The sequence below is a fragment of the Leopardus geoffroyi genome, chromosome C2, assembly GCF_018350155.1.
Source record: "Leopardus geoffroyi isolate Oge1 chromosome C2, O.geoffroyi_Oge1_pat1.0, whole genome shotgun sequence".
Lineage (NCBI taxonomy): Eukaryota > Metazoa > Chordata > Mammalia > Carnivora > Felidae > Leopardus > Leopardus geoffroyi.
The window spans coordinates 151,598,083-151,621,291 of record NC_059333.1 but is presented as its reverse complement, the minus strand read 5'-3'; the positions used below and the strand labels follow the sequence as shown (position 1 = coordinate 151,621,291).

Sequence of the window (23,209 nt, the reverse complement as noted above, 5' to 3'; positions counted from 1 at the left end):
ACCAACATGGAGAAAATACTGTTATCTAATCCACAGCCACGTAGATTTTGTCAATTGTCCCAGGTTTCAGTTCCAGATCATGCGTCACTTTACTTGCCATGTGTCTATAGTGTCCTTTAGTCTGGAAGAGCACCTGAGACAGTCATTCTCGTTCATGACCTTGAGAAATTTAGAAATTTAAAGAGTATAGAGAAATTTAAAGAGTATAGGCCTTTTCTTTGGTTAAATGTCCCTCAGTATAGGTTTGATCTGATGTCTTCACATGATTAGGTCCAGATTAGGCAGTTTTGTAAGGAATATGCTTGCATTTCAGGCTGTATGTCTCCAAATTTATCCTTGAATCTGATTGTACAGAGTTCTAACTTGGGGTCTGGGTTTGCTAATGGTAACTAGAATTTTAAATGAGTTCTTCGGGGCGCCTAGGTGGCTCAGTCAGTTAAGTGTCTGACTTTGGCTCAGGTCATTATCTCACAGTTCATGAGTTCAAGCCTCGCTTTGGGCTCTGTGCTGACAGCTCATAGTCTCGAACCTGCTTCGGATTCTGTGTCTCCCTCTCTCTCAGCCCCTCCCCTGCTCACCTCTGTCTTTCTCTCTCTCAAAAATAAATAAACATTAAAAAAAATTTAAAGGAGTACCTAAAATCTTACAAGAAAACACACACACACAAAATCTAAAATCTAGCGCTTTTACAGATAACTCTCAAGTATTCACCAAAAGTGTGTAAGTGCTGCCCTTTTGTTAAAAATAACAATTGCAACAGTATGTACATGAACTTGGTAGGTATATAGTGAAGTTTTTAACGTAGATTCTTTGCATGTGCTAGATTCATGTCTACTGCTTTATGAGTGTTCATTTCGTGAATGTGATTGTTTCTTTCTAAGCATCCACTGAAAACATACAGTTCACAAAGAGTGGTCTTGGATAGCCACTCCAGGCCTGCTGGTGACCTTTAGCACCTTGGCAGAGTGCTAGAAAAGAAAGAAATTTCATTTTATTTGTGAGAAAACTTCTGTTTGGAGGTGACTGACAGTTTTATCATTCTGAAGGTGGAGACTAACTTCTCAACAGACTTCCTCTCTTTTGGGAAAGTTATTTAAATAGATTCTTAAGATTTCCAAATAGAAAGCATCCATTTTTTCCCTCTAGAGAAAATGCTGAAGTCATCATAACATAAATGTAAAGCAGTTGTTAACTTCTTATATGATCTTTGTAGTCAAGTAAATGTATTATGGCTTTAACCGGACTGTTCCCTGGATGAGGTATATAGATATTTTCTTTCCTAATATGGAATTAGATTAGAAATTTAGAGTTCTGGGGGCGCCTGGGCGGCTCAGTCGGTTGAGCATCCGACTTCGGCTCAGGTCAGGATCTCGCGGTCCGTGGGTTCGAGCCCCGCATCGGGCTCTGTGCTGACAGCTCAGAGCCTGGAGCCTGTTTCGGATTCTGTGTCTCCCTCTTTCTCTGACCCTCCCCTGTTCATGCTCTCTCTCTCTCTGTCTCAAAAATAAATAAACGTTAAAAAAATTTTTTTTAAATAAAAAATTAAAAAAAAAGAAATTTAGAGTTCTGGACATACAACTATTTACTATGGAGGAACTCAGCTTTTGGGAAAATGTAGCATTAGCTGTTTTGATTGTCTTATCTGGAAGTCACCCTGGAGTTTGAAAAAATGATTTTTACTTAGAGGATTATGTGTTCCCATAATGAGTTGGGTTGAAAAATGAGGTCCTCCTTCTCTCACTTAGCCAAAAGAATTGGGGGCCAGGACATGGAAGCCTTGGAAGGCCAGAAGAGTCTTATGGATGGGAATTGAGTTTCTTTCCACAATATAGAAGTCTGCTGGGCTGGGCTGGGCTGGGACCCTAGGATTAGGTTCCATTGTGTAGGCTCCAAAAGTGACCTCTTTTTGGCTGTGCAGGCCTCTCTGATTTCTGTAACCCTGTTACCCCTAATGTACAGGTAAAAACTTGGAGGTATTAGCTGTGCTCTGGGTGAGTAAAAGACCAGTCTGTTTAAAAGTGTACTCAGGATTTTGTTTTTATTTAGGCTTGAGGAGGGCAGCAGATCAGAAGATGATTGCCGTTGATAAGATTGTTACTCACAGTTACCAAAAGGAGGGCATATGCCTGACCATGCAGGGCCACATGAGGAAGCACCAGGGTGATCAGAAGCCAGAGGGAATGAGGGGAAAGCCTGGGCAAGAGCTTTATTGTGTGTTTTGGAGGGAGGACTGGGTAAGGCAGTGTAAACAGGCTAGGTAAATTCAGGATGAGCTAGTTTGAATAATTTCAGTGGGTTCTGGGAAGGCCTGTTGAGAAGGGCTCTTCTGATTTGTCTGGTTCCTGGTCTTGGGGTGTTTAGGACAGGAACACTGGCTTAATCTGCAGGACCTTGATAAAGAGGGTAATTGACAAGGGTAGGCTCTCGATTGGTTGGTTTGTGTATGAAAGATATACTCATAGAGAAGTCCTGTGCGTCCCCAGGTATTCTAATGATGATTTTCTATTTCCCTCATTGCTTCTACATGTACTCATTTGAAATATTCTTTAAGGGAGAGTACCTCTTCGTTTGTTTTGATTTTTTAGATTCCACATTTAGATGTAAAATCATCTAGTATTTGTCGTCCTCTGTCTGACTCATTTCACTCAGCATAATACCCTCTAGGTCCATCCATGTTGTCACAAATGACAAGATCTTATTCTTTTTTATAGCTGAGTTATATTCCATTGCATGGATATGTATGTACCACATCCTTATTCATTCATCTATCAAGGGACGCTGGGGTTACTTTCATATGTTGGCTATTATAAATAATGCTGCAATAAATGTGGGGTGCATATACTTTTTCAAATTAGTGTTTTCATTTTCTTTGGGCAAATAACCCCTAGTGGAACTACTGGGTCGTATGGTACTTCTATTTTTAACTTTTTGAGGAAACTCCGTCCTGTTTTCCATGGCGGTTGCACCAATTTGCAATCCCCAAACAGTGCAGGAAGGTTCCCTTTTCTCCACACGCTCACCGACACCTGTTCTTGTCTTTTTGATACTCGCCATTCTGACAGGTGTGAGGTGGTATCTCATTGCAATTTTGATTTGCATTTCCCTGGTGAGTAGAGATGTTGAGCATCTTTTCATGCGTCTTGTTGGCCACCTGTATGTTTTCTTTGGGAAAATGCTTATTCAGGTCCTCTACCCATTTTTAAATTGGATTATTCCTCTTTTTTTGGGGGGGGGGTGTTGAGTTGTGTAAGTTCTCTTTGTATTTAAGATATTAACCCCTTATGGGTGTTGACCAAATAAGAATTCACTGAAAATTTAAGAGGCACGTATCCGAGCAAGTAGAATTGTAATAAGGGAAACACAGATTCAGATAGAAACCTGAATTATGTTCAGAGAAAGACTAAGAGGGGACAGGGTTATAAAGGCAAAAGGTTACAAGTGCAGTTCTCAGTCAGGTCTGTTATGCAAAACAGGGATTGGAACGAGGTGAGCTGGGATTGGTTGGGTTGATATGCAAATGAAGGATTGAGACGTGTCAAATCTCACTGGCTCCTTTGGAAGTTGAAGAATGGTGAAGATTCTGGTGTCTTGGTGAGGAAGGAAGCCCTAGGGCTTGTAGCTGGCGAAGAGTTCACAGTTCCTTCAGGAGAACGTGCATAAATTCCTTCTCCCTTATGGCCTCCTGGCCCTATTTTATTTCATTTTAAAGGTTTATATTTTTAAGTAATGTCTACAGCCAACTTGGGGTTCAAATTTATAACCCCAAGATCAATAGTTGAATGCTCTACTGACTGAGCTAGGTAGGTACCTGCATCCCTGCCCTATTTTTTTTTTTTTTTAAAAGAGATCCTTTATCTCGGCTCGCTTGCTGTATCTTGAAATCTCATTTTCATTAGGTATGTTATTTGCAAATATCTTCTCCCTTTCGGTATGTTGGCTTTTCATTTTGTTGATGGTTTCCTTCCCTGTGCAAAAGGTTTTTATTTTAGTGTAGTCTCAATAGTTTATTTTTGCAATGTACTTAAAAAGTTTTTTTAATATTTATTTATTTTTAAGAGAGAGAGAGAGGGAGTGCAAGCATGGGAGGGACTGAGAGAGAGAGACACAGAATCCGAAGCAGGCTCCAGGCTCCCAGCCATCAGCACAGAGCCCAACTCGGGGCTTGAATTCATGAGCCATGAGATCACGACCTGAGCCAAAGCCGGACGCTCAACGGACTGAGCCACCCAGGCGCCCCTTTGCAATGTACTTTTTAAAACTTAATTTAAATTGGGGCGCCTGGGTGGCTCAGTCGGTTGAGCGTCCGACTTCAGCTCAGGTATGATCTCACGGTTTGTGAGTTCGATCCCTGCGTGGGGCTGTCCAGGCTCTGTGCTGACAGCTCAGAGCCTGGAGCCTGCTTTGGAAATTGGGGCGCCTGGGTGGCTCAGTCGGTTGAGCGTCCGACTTCAGCTCAGGTATGATCTCACGGTTTGTGAGTTCGATCCCTGCGTGGGGCTGTCCAGGCTCTGTGCTGACAGCTCAGAGCCTGGAGCCTGCTTTGGATTCTGTATCTCCTTCTGTCTCTGCCCATCCCCCACTTGTTCTCTGTCTCTCAAAAATAAATAAATAAATGTGAAAATAAAAAGTTTTTTTTTAACTTAATTTAAATTTAAAAGGAACATGATCATCTGATTTGACGGAGCAATCTTACAATAATTTTTACAGTTAGTGACACAGAATTGTCAATTCCATCATTATTACAATGATTAGCTGTCAACTAAGACAAATTATGAACCAAGACAACTGTGATATTGTGATTTACAAGAAATATACATTTGGTCATTCAAATGGCCAAAATAAATTTCTGTTGTGTATTTGGTTTTTATCTACAGTTTCTGACTCCCAGCTCCTAAAACGTTTGGAATTTCCTAGGATAAGGGCAATAAAGGTGTCTTTTGTTATGTTAATGAGGTGAGTTGGGAAAGCCCTTAGGTACCCTAAGGACCTGCCTGGTTGCCATGAGAACCAACCAGGTGATTAGAGGGATGGAACTCTCAGTCCTACTCCCCGACCTTGGGGAGAGAGCCGCTGGAGGGAGTTGACCAATGGCCAGTGACTTAGTCAACCATGACTGTATAACGAAACCTCTCTAAAACCCCAAAGGCTTGGAGACCTTCCCAGTTGGTGAATGCTTGGAGATGTGGGGCAGCAAAGTGCCTGGAGAGGGCAGGGAAGCTCCACCCCTTTCCCCCCAAACCTTGTCATCTGTATCTCTTCACTTGGCTGTTGAAATGTAATAACTGTTTCCCTGGGTTCTGTGAGTGCTGTAGCCACTTTGTAGAAGCACAGGTAACATCCTGGGGTTTGCCACGGGTCTGGAGTCTGAAATGGGGGGGGGGTGAGAGACAGTCTTGTGGAACAGAACTCTTAACCTGTGGAATCTGATGCTGTTTCCGAGTAGCGTCAGAACTGACTTGAATTCCCCGACACCCTGCTGATGTCCAAGAATTGCTTGGTGTTGTGTGCGTGGTGGGAGGACACCCCTCCCTCCACAACATTGGGATTGGGTCCAGGAACCTTAAAAGAACAACTAATGGGAATTACAGGTTTCTTTTGCAGGTTATTTTTTGGAACTATAAGACCCCTTTGTTCCAACGACTCTTCCAGGATTTGATATATATTAAGAAAGAAGGGCACAGATGGTTATGGATGGTCACAGATCTCCATATTGCATGGGAAAACAAAACTGATATTCTGAAATTCTCAATTTAATGTCATATCAAATTGGATTCCTTCATTGAGTTTTTAACGTCTCTCCTCAGGAGCTGTACTGGAGGAGGACAGTCTAACTCTCTTCCTGAGACACTTAATTGCTATGGCTTGCATTTTTAAAGCCAGACTCCAACATTTCATGTATTTTAGGAATTTCATTCATTAGTGTTATAAGCAAAACACCAGATTTGTCATAAAGCTCCAGATTTACTAGGAGAAGTGACTGAAGAGTTTTTCCTTAATGACAGTGAATTAGCTGGACATATAGCACTTTTCCTCTATAATGATAAGATGGTCTTTAAAAAGTTTGCCTGCCATTTTGTAATGCTGTCCTCTCCCTAGCCCCCAACTGACAGTTCACATCTAAATTGAACATCATAATCCTTAGGGCAGTGAGAGTGAAGCTCTGTGTATAGCACATTTGGATTTATGACAACTTCAATAACCAAAACCCCAAATTAACCAGAATGCATTCTATTGCTTCACTTTCAGGGGAAAAAAGGAGCAAATGATACCAAGACAAGCTCATAACAGAGATCTAATCGCCAGACGTGTACGGATGAAAACACAGGTACAAAATGAATTTCTTACACTCTTTTGGGTCTGCATCTAAATTATTGTATAATGATTCCTAGTATTCAAAACGTCAAAGCAGAATCAGCAAAAGACTGAGCAATCAAACTTTCCATAAGAGTTGAATGCTTAAAAAAAAAAAAAAAGAAACTATTGCAGGTGTTTCACAGTATCCTGGATTTGGGGACATACAAATATGAAAAAAAAAAAAGAACAAAAACACTTCTCTACAGCAAAGGGACCATGACCCCGGCCACCATTTGTCCACTTTTGGCAAACTCATGTCCTATGCATGGGGGAGGAGCCATTCTGTGAAAAAGAGACTTCCTTCCCCTGTCTTTAAACCCTACTCGGGGGATTCCTTCTATTTCTTTGTCTTAACTGAACCGGGACAGTCCTCTGATAACAAGGCTTCATCTGCCAGCCAGTCAAATGGGGGACATGTACGCTCCAAGTGGCTCCAGAGTGGAGTGAGAAGGTGTCCTCCTCATTGCCACTTTCAGACCACTACTCCTTCACTCCCTAGCTGGTCTTCCCCACCTGGAAGCTTGTGCTCCCTTCCCTGTGCCCGTCTTCACTTGGCCTCCAGTCACGCCTCCTCCACCGATGTTTCTGTGGTCAGCCTCCCCATCCCTCTCTGCTCTGACTCCATCCATCAGCCCACATGACTTCAATGTTCCTGTGAATGAACTACTCACTACTCCAGTCAATTACCCAGTCTGCCTCATCTGTCCGTCGCATGCTACGGCACTCAACAATACTCGAAACGACTCCATTTCTGAATCAAATGGTGCCAACATCTAGCATTTCATTTACAGCCTTCCTTTCTTTCAACCTGCTCTGTTACATTCCCCATGACCACTGTTCTTCGGCCAGGTGCTTTGAGTTGACTTTCCCTTCCGTCTCCCCGTCCCTCTATGTATCGATTCCTCAGTTGCCCCTTTCTATTTTCGTCCTATTACTGGTAGATTCTGGAATCCATCATGTCAATGATTTTCCTGCAAATTCTCTGGCAAATACCGTCCTTAGATGAACCATGTGTCTTTGCCCTGTCTGCACCCTGGCTACTGAGAACAACTGGGGAAAAACACAGTGAGGCAGAAGGCTACCTCTATCACTACACATGAATAGTCTGTGACCCCCACCCAGGCCGTCTAAACTACCTGGCAGCCTGACCTTCAAATGTCTACAGAATCTCATTTATTTATTTAAAGAGGGGGAGAGAGAGAGAATCCCATGCAGGCTCCATGCTCAGCATCTAGCCCACGGCGGGGCTCGAACCCACCACCCTGGGATCGTGACCTGAGTCGAAGTCAAGAGTCGGACGTTCAACCAACTGAGCCACCCAGGTGCCCCTACAAAATCTCTTTTAAACGTGTGTTATTCTTCTCAAATCTCCAACCGTCTCATTCTCAGCTTCTTTTGCCTCCCATTTCACTGGAAAAATGGAATCCATTCGGTGGGAACTTCATACAGCCAACTGCTTTCCCTCTTGCCTTCTGCGTGTGCTCTGCACTCCTGTCTCCTCGGGGTTTCCTCAAGGACACTAATTACTTTCTCTCTTGTTTGATTTCAGTCTCTTCGTCTCTTAGTCCCTTCCCATCGGCACTCATGCTGCTCTTATCTGTCTCATTATAACAACAACCCCCCCCCCCAAATCAACAAATTGACCAGTCACCCCTCCGCTTGCCCAAAGTCTGGAAACTACATCTTCCTCTCCCTACCACTGCTCTCCTGCCCTTCATTCTCAGATCTCTGGCCTGAGTTGCCTACAGTGTCTCTCCATGCCTTCAGCCCCACAAATCCACTAATCTCTAATCTACCTTCTGTCTCAACCACGCCATGCAAACAGTTCTTGTCAAAGTCACCAGTTACCTCTGTATCACTTAATTCAATGCGCTTTTTCTGGTCCTCCTACTACACCACCTCTCAGAATCATTCCACCAAGGTGTCCACTCACTCTTTGGAAACCCTCCTTCCCTTTGGCTCCCACAATACCACACAGCCCAGTTTACCTCCCCCGCCCCCAATTCTTCTCTTTACCCTCTGCCGATCACCTCTCCTCTGCCTGCCTGGAAACACGGGAGGGCCCCCAGGCACACCCCACCCTCTCCTCACTCCACAGTCTGATGCCAGGGCAATCCCATCCCAGGGCTTCCGTTGTTCCCTATACCCCCACAACTTAAATTCCATCTTCTTTGAAATGCTCACTTGACATCTCAGCCTAGATGCCCTTCAAACACCCCAACTCAAGTGCACCTACAACTCAACTCATGAGTCAGCCTCTTCCCCTAAAACTTCTCTTCTGGTAGATGCTTCTGCTGCTCAGCCAGTTCCTTGAACTACACACCTTGGACTCATCCTTGACTCCCCTTCCTGCTTCTTTGGTTAGATGAGTGATTTCAATGTAATAAGTAAATATAAAGATGGAAGGAAATAAATTGCAAAATGGAACAAAGCTAAGTGGCATTTCATCCATCTGAGGGAGTCTACCAGCGTAGCTGCTGTTGGGTGATTCACACTGTGTCCCTGGACACAAAATTTAGGGAAAGGGTAGTCAACAGCCGGTGCTTATTTCAGCTTCTTTCTGGCTGGTTCTTTTCTCTGTCTCCCTGAAACTGATGCCCTTGGAGAACCCAAGGCAGCTTCACAGCTCTCACCTTCCCCGAGTGGTCAGTGGAACAATAAATCAGCTGATCAGGTAATCTAGGTTCTTCCTTTTACCCCCTTGCTATGACCACAGGCCAAATTAACATTTAAGTTTCTCTATAAGATAATGCAAATCTGGAAGATGGGTTCTCTGTACAGGGAAAAGGTGGGCAAAGACCAAATTATGAGGAGTCTTGTGTGCCATATTAACTAAGAAGCAAGGCGTTTGCCTTGTAACTGGGGAAAGACTCTGTTGAGTAGGGAAATGGATACATGAGGAGACAAACTCATGCCTTTGGTTCTTTCTCCTGGACCCTCCTGCCCACCACCCCCCTCCCCCCCCCCCCCCCGGTTATAGAAAATTGTGGACTTATTGATCCATATAAAATTCTAGTGTAAAGTTCACATACCCATAAGTTAAAACAATGTGTTGCATACTTTTTAGAAGAAAGAATGTCATGTTATTAAAATTACATTCAGAAAACTACTGTTCTTACACGTTTCTGTGGCTCCGCTATAACAAGCAAGGTTTTTACCCCCAAAACATTTGCTAAATATAGTATCTATGTGCTAAGGATATCAAACTTGGGTCACACTTGTTCCTTTTCCTAGAACAGCTGGAGTCAGGTAGCGTTTGTTGTCAGAAAGGGCTCTGCACAAGTGTACGAGATAGTGGTGTGTGAGTAGGGTGGTCCTGGGGCCACTGTCCTTTGTCCTTGTCCCCTGGCACAGAGCAAAGCAATGCGGGCTTTGCTCTGTCTCCCCAGATGGGTTGTCAACCCCAAGATAATGGAGGCACTTCTATGCTGTTATTTTTATAGCGTCAGCCGTTCCCCAAGTCAGTGTCGGAGTTTGGCAAGATGATGCTCTCTGTGGAAAAGCACCCTGAATCAAAATAAATATTTAGATGAAATTTTCCATTACCGGGAACCGGTTTCCCAGTTCAAGAATCCACCGCTCAACGTTCCTTCTACCGATTTGTAGACATCTTGGTTGCCAAGGAGAGAGACACACGGATAAAGGAGGTCAAACGGATAAAGGCCTCCTTAGAGACAGCACGCAGTGGTTACAACCCAAGTTTACTTTCTGCATGTATTTTTGCTGCTGCGGACTAAGCCACTCGGAAGCCATTGCCTTTTAGCGCGCAAATCGACACTCAGAGGAAAGCATTACCCTCGGCCTGAGACAATGAGCAAGGCTTTAGGAACCGTTAAAGGTCTGTGAGGAAGGTGCTAAGCGTGCCATGGCTAAGCACTGCAGTGATAACTGTTTTCCAGAGCGGAGGAGCTTTGGAAGGCTGTGGTAGCTGAACGAAGCCCTGGTCTGCAGTGAGGCCTCTGCCCCCCGCCCGGGTTTTATTCCAGAAACATCTCTTCCGCAAAGCGCCCCCGTGCATTCCTCCCTGGTGCGCCTTGAACTCCAGCCCAGACCCTGTTCCCCGATTTCCCTTATCACTCCTTTTTTTTAGAGGGAGGTCAATTGGAATGGGCATCTATTACGTTTCCTCGCTGTCATTTTCTTGACTCCTCCAGCCCCACGTGTGTATACAACTAGTGGCTTTTAAAGTGTCCTCTTTTTCCTGTTTTGTGCCTGTTTTCATATTTAAAAAAAATTATCGTCTGTTGTTTTTTTTCCTTCAACATTCTGATTATGAAAACGCTGCCCTTTCATTGTGTTCCTGTATTTTTCTTCTGTCATGGCACAGGTCTTTTGCCTTGTAACTTCGTGGCATCTTTTGTTCTATGACATCGTTGTGCTTATGATTTCTCTTCTTTCCCTTCACGTCCACTGTGTGAGAAGCCACGGAGTGTCAAGGTTAGGAACATGGGCTAGCTTACCTTGGTTGGGATCCTGGGGATCCAGTTGCTAGTTCTGTGTCCTGGGGTTGTTTTTCTGACTTCTCTGTATCTTTGCTACTGTGAGAGCTACTGTGAGGGGGTGAGGGTTCTGTGAGTTACACACATAAAGCCTTTGAACAGTGCCTGGCTGGTATCTCCTAACATGAGTTTGCGATTATTATTCTCGTTGGGGTTATTGGTCTGCTTTCGTTTCGTCTCCCTTTTTCCATTTTCCGGTAAAAATAAAAATGCCCCCTTGGTCATGAACCATGTTACTCTACCTACGTGGGTCTGTTTCTAAGCTCTCTGTTCTGTCCCCTTGATCTGTTGGTTCTATTTCCACGGCAACGCTCTCTTGTCTTAATTAGTATAGCTTATGATAAGTGTCTCCATCTTATAGAACAAGGCCCGATGCTTATTCAAAATGGTCTTGGCTCATCTCAGTCTTTTATAGGTCCGTAAGAAGTATGAAATCGTCTTGTCAATGACATGAAACTTTGATATTTATTAGCACATATTCAGCCTGCTTATACTAACTGTTTCTTCTGCAGCCCTCAAAAAAAGATTTGCAAGTTTTTTCATAAAGTTCTTGCATTTCTCTAATCAGATATCCTTCTACTTGTAGGTGTCCTGTGGTGTTGTGTTCAGCTTGAATGGATTTTTTCATTTTACATTTCTGATTCAATCTTTTTCATCTTTAGAAATGGTTCTGATTTTGGAATATTGATCTTGTGTCCAGAAATCTTGAACTTTCTTTTCAGTTCTAACAGTTTGTAGAGTTTCACGGTGTTTTGTTTGACTGGTTAGGATTTCAAGCACGGTGTGGATAGTGGTAGTGAGAGCATCCTTCCTGGGGTATCTGATTCAGATGAAAATGTTTCTAAGATTTCACCCACAGTAAGCCGTTATTTATAGATATTTTGGTAGCTAGCTTTTAATAACATTAAGAACATCCCCTTCCCTTCCTTCTTTGTTAAGAGTTTTTTTTTGTTATGAGTGGATACTGAATTTTAGTGAATGCTTTCTTAGCGTCTGTTACTTAGTGTTTGTATCCCCCCTTATTCTGTCAATATGGTAAATCAGACATATAGCCTTTCCAAATCGAAAACATTTTGAGATTTGCATCTTTGGTTTGCACTATGAAACATGTTACCTATCAGATCGGCAAAAATCTGAGGGTGTAATAACCTACTTTTATTGCTGAGGTGATGGGAAAATGGGCTCCATCATGCATTGTTTATAGAACAGTAATTCGTACAAATCCCATGGGGCGCAAGTTGGAAAAAAAATCCATCAAAGTCTTCAGAATTACAAATGCATAGTCTTCCCTGAGTCAGTAATCCCACTGTTAGCGGTTCACCTCTCAGGTATTTGCACACGTGGGAAATGAAGGGTGTATCGCTTTCTTCACTACAGCACCATTTGCAATAATAACAGATGGGAAACAACCAGACTGTTCACTTGTAGGAAACTAGTTAGGCTCTGATCCTTAACAATTTCGAGGCATCTGCCAATCCTTCTAGTCTGTTGTGTGTCATCATCACCCCTAGATCCTCATAAGCATCTCCGATTTAACATGTTTGGGGCACGGCAGGTGCTCAGTTGATATGTTGAATAAATGAGTGTTTGCAACGGTCCTCTATGGCTTTCCTCACCTCAGTAAATGGTTCCACTCGCCATGGAACGTGGATCATGACCAGGAAATTTCCTAAGCCCATAGGGAGCTGCATTAGGGGTTTTCTGAGGCCCAACTGAAGAGTGGCCCACGCCCGAGGCTGGCCCTGGCACCAGAGACTAAGTCTGACAGGCATCCTACCATGCTCAAGTCATAGTCATGGCAAGGATGACTGCCACATCCGACCCATCCTCCAGTCCTATTGGTTTTGCCTCCAAGATCCACCTCTGCTCCCCTGCCCTGGCTGAAGTCCCGGTCCTCTGTCATTGGTCTCCTTGCTTCCACTCCCCCTTGCCTCCAGTCTACATTGCAGGAAGCCCGAGGGATCTTCACGGAACACAAACAGGAAGACTTACCTCTTCTAGTCAAGATCTTTTCAATGCCTTCCGTTCTTCCTATTCTTTATCTCACCTTCAAGGCCCTTCATGGCCTCCCCGTGCCTCCCCCTGAAGCCTCGCAACGCTCCAGCCATCTCCTTTCTCTGTTTTCTCCAGCACATCAAGTCTCGGGACCTCTGTCTGGAGCTCTGGCCTCCTCTGGCTCCCACTTATCCTTCAGATCTCAGACAGATGATCTCTCCTTCAGGAGCCCTGCCTTAGCCCCTGAGTCTAAAGTGGTTTCGCTGCTGTATTGTCTTTTAGTATCCCACTCCTTTCCTTCAGAGCCCTCATTACGCTGCAGTCATACATGTGCTATCTTGTTCATGAGATGGGCTGGCCAGTCTTCATCCTTGTCCCCTGCACTCTATGGGCACCCAGACCTTCTCTGTCTTGTTTGCCTCAGCACTTCAGCATTCAGTAAATGTTCGAATGGATGGCTGAGGGGTGGTGTTGTGTTTGGCCACATTTACTTCGGGTCTTTGGCTGTGTATAATTTTTACATGTGGCAGCCTGATGTCACCTGGCCCCCTCTGTCATTGGAGTCCACTGTGGTCACAAACTGTTCTAAAAGCCCCTCCTACAGGTCAGAGGGAGCTCGCCAGCTTGAAGAGTTGCCCAAGATTGCTTGAGGTCTCCAGAGGACCAGTATCTCATCTCTTCAAGACAGGGTCTGCAGGGTGGTTGGCTGGCTCATTTGGAAAAGCATGTGACTCTTGATCATGGGGTTGTGAGTTCAAGCCCCACGTTGGCTGTAGAGTTTACTAAAAAATAAAATCTTAAAAAATAAATAAAGGCAGGGTCTGGGTGTGCAGCCACCTTGCTGAGGGCCCCCTGGCTCTTGTCCCAGCCCCTACTGAGGCTGCTAGCTTTGGAGGTGTCCGGGGGTACTTGAGAGACTATCATATAGATCATCAGCTGGTTTTTAGTTGTGCTGGCTGGGTGCCCCGAGTCAATGCCATGCAATAAATAATCTAGCTTCCTGTGGCCTTCACTGGATATTTTGGACATGTTTTCTTTTTAAAAAAATTTTTTTTTTCAACGTTTATTTATTTTTGGGACAGAGAGAGAGACAGAGCATGAACGGGGGAGGGGCAGAGAGAGAGGGAGACACAGAATCGGAAACAGGCTCCAGGCTCTGAGCCATCAGCCCAGAGCCTGATGCGGGGCTCGAACTCACGGACCGCGAGATCGTGACCTGGCTGAAGTCGGACGCTTAACCGACTGCGCCACCCAGGCGCCCCTGGACATGTTTTCTATGTCAGTACAGTCTCTTTCACCTTGTGAAAGGGCTGCCTAATATTCAGTCAATCTTCAAATGGCCAATGAATAATTCCATGATTAATCAATTATAAAATATTAATAATTCAACAAAAATCAAAGTGTGACCGATTCCACTGTATTTGCACAAAAACGCTAGGAAATCCCCTTGCCTCCCTTCTCTTTCTAATAAGCTAGCCCGATTAAAAAAAAAAAAAAAAAAAAAAAAAGCCAGCCCGATGTTAAGAAATGTGTAGAATAATGAATGCTGTCCTTTTTCTGTTCTGACAACTTCTTGAAAGACCGTCCCCGGTTTCTGGGGGAATATGCAGGAATGAAGCTGGGGGTTTTCCTACCATTGTCCCCAGAGAATGTCCCTCCCAGTAAGTAAAAACCCATTTACAATTTTTTCCCTCCATATTCTTACATTATTACTGAAAATGTATTTTATGTCTGTCTCCTCTCAAGGAAGGAAAGGTTAAAAGAGTTTATTGCTCTCAAGGGCTTTGCTTTTCAGAGTAAATGTTAAATTGTAAAGTGGCGGTAAGTTTAACAAAAATTCATTCAAGATTTATAAATATTTTAAGCCCTTGAAGTTAATTCTCCATGCTCCAAGATAATGTAGTATTTTATTTTATTTTATTTATTTTTAAGATTTTATTTTTAACTAATCTCTACACCCAATGTGGGGCTCAAACTCACAACCCTGAAGAGTCACGATACTCCACCGACTGAGCCAGGCAGGTGTGCCTAATTTAGTATTTTATTTTATTTTTATTTATTTTTTTAACGTTTTTATTTTTACTTATTTTTGAGAGAGAGAAAGAGAGAGAGAGAGTGTGTGAGCCAGGGAAGGACACAGAGAGAGAGAGAGAGAGAGAGAGAGAGAGAGAGGAAGAGAGATATTCAAGTAGTCAGTGCACGATGTGATGTGGAACTCAAACCCATGAACCGTGAGATCATGACCTGAGCCGAAGTCAGACGTTTAATGGACTGAGTCACCCAGGTGCCCCTAGTATTTTAAACACCAGACATTTCAGGGGCGCCTGGGTGGCTCAGTCGTTTCAGCGTCTGACTTCGGCTCAGGTCATGATCTCATGGTTTGTGGATTCGGGCCTCATGTCAGGCTCTGTGCTGACAGCTCAGAGCCTGGAGCCTGCTTCAGATTCTCTCTGTCTCTCTGTCTGTCTCTTTCTGCTCCTCCCTCATTCATGCTCTCTCAAAAATGAATAAAAGTTAAACAAAATTAAGAAAAAAAATACCAGACATTTCATCTTGTTCTCGAAACTAGCCTATGAGAATTTCAATTGCTGGTACTTTCCATCTCTTCCTTACCGATTTCCTAATCGCTTGAAGGCAGAGAGGGTGGCGGGGGGGATTTAATGAGAATCTATAACCATGTATCAGGAGGAGTTGAGTAAAGGAAAGAAAAGGTCTAGGAAGAATATGTCCTTATTTGCTCAAGCCTTCTCCACTTTGCAAATTTCTGCAAGAACTCTTCACCTTGTGAAGCTCATTCAAGGTTGGGGGAGAGAGGGAAAGTTAAGGATTCATGTTCTCTCTTTTCTCCAGATGAAGCCTGAGAATCATAGCCATGGTAGGGTGTCGTAGAAAGGCCCAGATAGGTGTGAAATTGTGTGTATGCGTGTGGGGTGTGTGGGGGTGGGGATGGGGAGGACCTACTGACACACAGGAACAGTGAGGAGAGGCTTCAAGTCCCTGGGAGAGGCCTGCCATCAGCCACGTCCAATGTGGCCCATGAGTGAGTGCACACGTTTGGCTGGGGAGCTGTCTAGGCCAATGGCCCCAAGATAGGTTTCTCCGTTCCCCACCTGTAGCTCATGTGTGGGAACCAGGAGTTACCTTGAGTAGACATGGAGAAGCTGAGAGGTCCACCTGTTCAGCTCGACCAGAATAGGGGGTTACTGAGCAGGGACGCTGATGAGCAGTGGCTTGGTGGGATCAGCAGTAACTTGTGTCATTAATGCTATGGCACCCCATGGCCAGCAGACGAGGACACTACCCAGACCAGCCACCCCTTCCCTCGCCGCCATGAGGACCGTCAGCCTCCCTGGACCCTTATCCACTATGAGAAGGATCAGAGGGAGGTGGGGAATAGTTCTGCCCGGGAGCTGAACTTTAACTAACCACTTACTAGGAAGAGATAATTTATGCCAGAAGTGATCACGGTGGAATGAATTCAGAAGTTAGTTTTCTCTCTCCTTTCCCAGCCAATACAGCTACACCAATTATGCCATTATAGTGAGATGAAAAAAGTCCTTTCTGGGGGATACAACAGAGCTGATTTGAAATAAATTAAGAATTTCTTGCTTCATTTTTTAATGAAAAATTTTCCCTAAGTGCATATTAAACATCCCATTCCTTAATCCATATGACACATTAAGTCCTCGGGACGGATCATTGTCTCCCTTTTGGAGTCTTGATATCTGAAGCCAGAGTTTTGTTCTCACATGGGCTTCCTGCCCTAGATGATCAGGGTGAAGCTTGCTTCGCACGTTGAGTTCCTTAAACAAGATAAGTGCAGGCCTTTACTCATGGCTCTGAGGATCTGACTGCTAAGAACTGAAGGACTAGTGTGTTTCCCAAGTGCTGATCTGTGTCCACTCTTCACTTCACAGAGCCTGCACCCATTTCCACATTTGACTTCCTGTGCTGCCACGTCAGCTCACTACTTGCATTGTCTTTCCTTGCCAGAGGGACGGCCCGGGACAAGGGCGACATTCCATTTCTATTAAATACCTACAATTCTCTTTTAAGAAAATATGGTAGGAAGGGCAGATGGATGGAAGAAAGAAAATCCATTTTATTTATTTATTAATTTTTTAAGTATTAAAATTTTTTTAATGTTTGTTTATTTTTGAGAGAGAGAGAGAGAGAGAGACAGAGCGCGAACAGGGGAGGGACAGAGAGAGAGGGAGACAAAGAATGTGAAGCGGGCTCCAGGTTACGAGCCATCAGCACAGACCCCGACGCGGGGCTTGAACTCACGAACTGCGAGATCATGACCTGAGCTGAAGTCAGATGCTTAACCGACTGAGCCACCCAGGCGCCCCTGAAATCCATTTTAGTTTTTGGATCTATGTTTTAAATTTAAATTTTAGTTAACATACAGAGCAATATTGGTTTCAGGAGTAGAATTCAGTGATTCATCACTTGCATACAACACTCAGTGCTCATCACAAGTGCCCTCCTTTTGTACCCATCACCCATCTCGCCCATCACCCACCCGTCTCCCTCCAGCAACCCTGTTTGTTCTCTATCGTTAAGAGTCTCTTGTGGTTTGTTTCCTTCTCTTCTCTCCCCCCACCCCACCTTCCTATGTGTTCATCTGTTTTGTTTCTTAAATTCCACACATGAGTGAAATCATACAGTATTTGTCTTTCTCCGATTGACTTATTTTGCTTAGCATAATGCACTCTAGCTCCATCCAAGAAAATCCATCTTACGTTTAAGGTCCTAGTAGCCACCTGCAGTCCCCTTAGGGAAAAGTGAAGCCATGTTTAAACACATGTTTAAATACAGAGATGCTAGTGCCATCGCTAAGATGTGTAATTAAATGTGTGTGTTGACTAAAGCTTGCTAATTAATTTGCATGAATTAAGAAAAGATGTAGCAGGTTCACAGAGTCTTTGGAAATGCTCTTTCTAAAGAGCCCAATTTTATAACTTTCAAAGTCAGGTGGAAAGGTCCCTTCCTGTGTTGCCCTTCTCATCGAACAGATTCTGTTGCCTGAGCCAGAGCAGAGGTCCCTGCGGGGATGAGGGGACTGCTAAAGAGCATCGGGGGACAGGCAGCACTTGTGAGAAATGTCCTTATTCATTCTCTCATTTTAATCAAGTATCAACTGAACACCTGTTCTGAATCAGGCATTGAACAAGCCTCCAAGGACAGAAAATTTAAAGAGGTGGTGAAGCAGGCATAACAAAATTTCCAGATGCTTTCTTAAAATTATGTATAGCACACAAAGTTGGCGCTGGAAAGAGGGAGAAGCTATCATTTCTCTTTGGGGAAGGGAAGGCTCTGGAAAGTTTCGAAGGAGTGACTTGCTTTTGAGCAAAGATGATGGAGGTGTTTTGCTGTGTAATTGTTGGGTGGGTAGGAAGCAGCGGGAAGGAGCCCTATGGACCAAGGTCCAAGGGCTTGAAATAATCTTACCACTTGGGAACGGGGGAACAGCTGAGTTGGGCTGAACGCATTCACCAGGGGGCAGTCCCTTCTTGAATAAAGCCTATTATTAAAGAAAGGTCACGTTCTTCATGGACTTTTGTCTGTATCTCATTGGCTACAGTGTGATCACACAGTTGTATGTACTCAACTCGACATTATTAGGGTGCCAAACAAAATCCAGGTTCCTTACTGAAGGGAAGAGTGGATATTGGCAGTCAACTAGTCAAATGGACAGAAATGAGTTTGCTATGTTATTATTAGTAGTATTATATGATCTTGGAGAGCGCACTTCTTCAGGCCTTGATTTCTTCATCTCTAACATGGGTTAAGTAGGGACTAGCTAGAAGGGTTACTTTGGGAATTAGAAATGATGGCTATAAAGCATCTGGGACATAGCAGGTAGTCAATAAATAGTGGTAGGGGCGGGGGGGGGGTGGTTCTTGTTCCCCTCTCTTTGGTTCCTCTCCTTCCTTTCCTTTTTCTTCTTCTTCAAATACCTGCCTTACTTTCCCTCCTCTTTTATTCTTTAAAAAAAAATTTAATGTTTATTCATTTCTAAGAGATATATAGAGAGAAAGCATAAGCAGGGGAGGGGCAAGGAGAGAGGGACACAGAGAATCCCAAGCAGGCTTTTCACTGCCAGTGCAAAGCCATGAACTGGGAGATCATGACCTGAGCCAAAGACGGATGCTCAACCAACTGATCCACCCAGGCACTCCCTCCTCTTTAGTTTTAGAGTATGTGGAAACATCTGGAAAGCCTTGAGACAATATTTTACAGTTTCGAATTAAAATTCTTCATCCTGCCATATAGTTCATATTATCTTTGCTGTGCAATTAGATGATATCTTTTTTTAAATGTTTTTTTTAAATTTATTTTTTTGATGTTTTTTGGGGGGGGGCAGAGAGACAGAGTGCAAGTGGGGGAGGGGCTGAGAGAGAGGGAGACATAGGATCCGAAGCAGGACCCAGACTCTGAGCTGTCAGCACATAGCCTGATGCGGGGCTCAAACTCATGGTCTGTGAGATCATGACCTGAGCTGCAATGTCGAATGCTTAATCGACTGAACCACCCAGGCACCCCACAAGTAGCTGATATCTTTTGTGAAAACATCGTGTAGTGTTTATAAAGATTTGCCATTAGCCACCAATGTAAGTAAAGATGTAATTCATGTTTGAATTAAATGTCATCAGAGATATACACATTCTTAGAGAATGTGTCTGACAAAGTCGTAGAATTAGACCATTCGAAGGAATTCTCATGAAAGGGAAATGGAACTTATTAAGCAAATTATTTGCATTAGGTACAGTGCTAGGTTCTCTTCCTATTTATTATCTTCAAAGGGCTGCTGATTTAAGCATTATTTAAAAAAAAATTTTATGTAGGCTCCATGCCCAACGTGGGGCTTAACCTCACCACCCTGAGATCAAGAGTCACAGGCTCTACTGACTGAGCCGGCCAGGCATCTCTTAAGCATTATTATTATTTGTTCTTCCCTTCCATTACGGACTGAATGTTTGTGTCCCCCCACATTCATATGTTGAAATCTAATCTCCAATGTGATTGTGTTAGGAGTAGACCTTTGGGAAGACCTTCATGAGAGTTGGAGCCCTAATGAATGGAGTTAGAGTCCTCATACAAGAGACCCCAGAGAGCTCCCTTGCTCATTCCACTACATGAGGACTCAGCAAGAAAAATGCCACTTCTGAACCAGGAGGGGGCTTCTCGCTAGACACGGAATCTGCTGGCAACTTGATCTTGGACTCCCCAACCTCCAGAACTTTGAGAAATAAATTTTTGTTGTTTGTAAACCACCCGGTTTATAGTATCTTGTTATGGTAGCCTACATGGACGAAGACACCCTCTTTTAGATGAGGAAACTGAGCATTTCAATTTGAATTGTACACGCTTGCAACTGAAATAATAGCGGTTTAAAGGAGATGCAACTTTGTCTGTCTCTCATGTAAAAGATGTTCAGTGTTTGAGAGTCAGGCCTAGAACAGCAGGTCCACGGTCCTCAGACTCAGGCTCCTTCAGGCTTTGTGTTCCTCAACATGGCTTCCTTGTCGGGCTGAGCCATGGTCCAATATGGCTGCTGTGCCCAAGCATAGATAATTCCAAATTGTTCTGGAAAAGACAATCCTTTCAAGCACATGTGGGACATTTAAAAATACTATGAACGAGGTCATAAAGCAAATCTCAACAATTATCAAAGAGTCATTATCGTACAGACCACTTTCCCTGACTAGAATGCATTAAAATTAGAAGTCAATGCACACTTGGAAATTTTGCGACAGATTTTTAAAAACAATGGATGAATCAAAGAACTCAGTCATATTTAAAATGAAGTGAAAATGGCTTAAGGTAATACTCGTGGTATTCAGCTAAAGTTGTACTTACTGGAAAAGTTGTAGCCGTAAAAGCCTATGTGAGAAATGTTTGACTCAAGAATAGAGAGGGGTGCCTGGTGGGCTCAGTCAGAAGAGCATGTGACTCTTAATCTCAGGGTCATGAGTTTGAGCCCCATGATGGGTGTAGGGATTACTTAAAAATAAATAAACATTAAAAAAAATATATAGAAAAAAAAAGACCCAAGGACATAAACCTAGAAAAAAATGGAAGAAAATAATATATCCCTACAGAAATTAATGAACTAGAAAAAAATTAAAAAGAGCAAAGACAAGCAAGAAAACCAAGAGCTTGTTTTTGAAAAGAATAATAAAGTAGGAAAACTACTGGCAAGATGAATTAAGAAAAATGAGACAAGATGCAAATAAATGATATGAACTATAAAGGGGGCTGTAACTATAAAAATTACCACAGATTTAAAAAGCATAAGAATAGGGGTGCCTGGGTGGCTCAGTCGGTTGGGCGTCTGACTTCAGCTCAGGTCACGATCTCGCGGTCCGTGAGTTCGAGCCCCGCGTCGGGCTCTGGGCTGATGGCTCAGAGCCTGGAGCCTGCTTCTGATTCTGTGTCTCCCTCTCTCTCTCTGCCCCTCCCCTGTTCATGCTCAGTCTCTCTCTGTCTCAAAAATAAATAAACGTTAAAAAAAAAAAAAAGCATAAGAATACTATAAATAATGTGTATATCTGTAAAACTTAAAATGGATGATTTTCCAAGTATATAAATCTGAAGAGTATGTAAGGTATGGTCCTGCTTTTTATTAACTATATATTTATCTCTAAATATTACCAAATAAAAAAATGTCCAAATATTTTGCAAGTGGTAAACTATGGGATTTTTGTTATTTTTATCCATCCAAGTTTTCTAATTTTCAACAGTAAATATAGATTTTGAAACCCATTAAGGGCCAATTGGGGAAGGGCAGAGGAAGCAGCCGTGGGACACACTGGGGTTTACATCCCAGGGCTCCATCATGTGTTTCTTGCTCTGGCAGGGAGGTCTAGGCCGCCATATTGTGTGATGTCCCCAAGCCCAGTCTCTATCCTTCCTTCTCTGGTGAGCTGTTTTCCCAACTTACAGTCTTTCTCACCCCAAGACACAGACCCTTGCATCTAGACCGCCTTATCCCATTCTCTGGCCCATTTCCAGCCCCCCAAGGTCCAGTCTTTTGGGGGAGAGGAGGGTTGAGCACAGCAGGGCACAGATAGTGTTGGACCTCGTCAAAGGACAGGGATGTTGGGGTCACACAGACATGGATTCATATCCCCTGTCTATTTCTTTCTGGCTTTATGAAGTTGGTCATGATTTTTAGCTTCTTCCATCTTTAGTTTGTTGATGATAATACCCATGTTATAAAAGGAGGTTATAGGAAGCAACCACCATACAATGGGTGCTCAGTAAATGTGAGTTCTTTCCTGTGCTGTTATTTGTGGTTATAACTAATATACTAGTAACCCTGGAGTGTTGGGAAAGAATGACTCGCGTGTGTATTGCTGTTGCTTAGCGTGTGGGGTTCAACATTCCTGAACTGGAACGTGGTGCGGGCAGAGTTGGAGACGCAGTGCGCATATGCAATTAATCACGTACCCCAGCTAAACGGTGCATTTCCACTACGAGGAGAAATAGTAGCCAGAGCCTTTCCACAGACTATAAATATTATACTAAGGTAAGGCGGGGGGGGGGGGGGTGGATTTTCAGCTGGTTGCCCTGGAAGAATGTCAAGGTTCCACGGAAGAGAACCTCTTTTCCTTTAGGGAATCACACACGGAGGGTAGCAGGAGGTGAGGCTGCCCCCTGCTGGACATGGTTGGGGAAGGCAGAGGTGAGAAATGTCATGGAATGAGAACTTAAGAAATTTCCCTTGATGTGGCGGGGGAAGAAATGGCTGGGTGCGGGTCTGACCAGGCATGGGGTGGGCCAAGGCATCACGTCAGGTGGGTAGGAATTGAGAGTTCAGTCAGAGCGGGGACTCAGAGTCACAAGAGATTTTAAGTCCCCCTTTTACCCCATGCCAGTCATTCTTAAAAATCTGGGGCAAGTGCTAGATTTTCTGCTGTTTGTGTTGAATACCTGACCCTTTTGGGAAAAAAGGATTCCAGAAAGCTGGAGGAATTGGGGGGGGGGGGTGTCTGGGTTGACTGTGAAAAGCCGGATAACATTGTCTCCATGTGCCAGGAGTGAAAAGAAATGACTCCTACAGGTTAGTCTTGCAGTGTTTCTTTATTTTCAAACCTGAGCTGAACTTTTTGCCACATTGTGTAGGGTTTGGGTAAGGATTTGGCACGTCTTTAAGGATTTTACAATGAATCAGACCCTAAAAATCAACTTCAGTTTCTCATTGTTCTAAAAATGCCTGTTTGCACCAAGGGTTTCTTTGAGAACTGTTGCCCATCTCCTCTGCAAATTTGGAAATTTCTCTTCTAAGAGGCTGCTACTCCTCCCACCTCTCTGGCTGCCTCTGCTGTTCCTTCTTCCCTTGCCCCTCTCCC

General features: G+C 43.7%; 1 protein-coding gene across 3 annotated transcripts in view; it reads left to right on the top strand.

Annotated features, from left to right (window-relative positions):
* LOC123575781 (myelin associated oligodendrocyte basic protein) overlaps window positions 1-23,209 on the top strand; it is a 49,725-nt gene that overhangs the window by 1,181 nt on the left and 25,335 nt on the right. For all 3 annotated transcript variants that reach the window (XM_045436474.1, XM_045436476.1, XM_045436475.1), the window contains one exon: window positions 6,247-6,325. The gene's annotated coding sequence lies outside the window, so the exon portion shown is untranslated. The remainder of the gene's footprint in view (window positions 1-6,246; window positions 6,326-23,209) is intronic.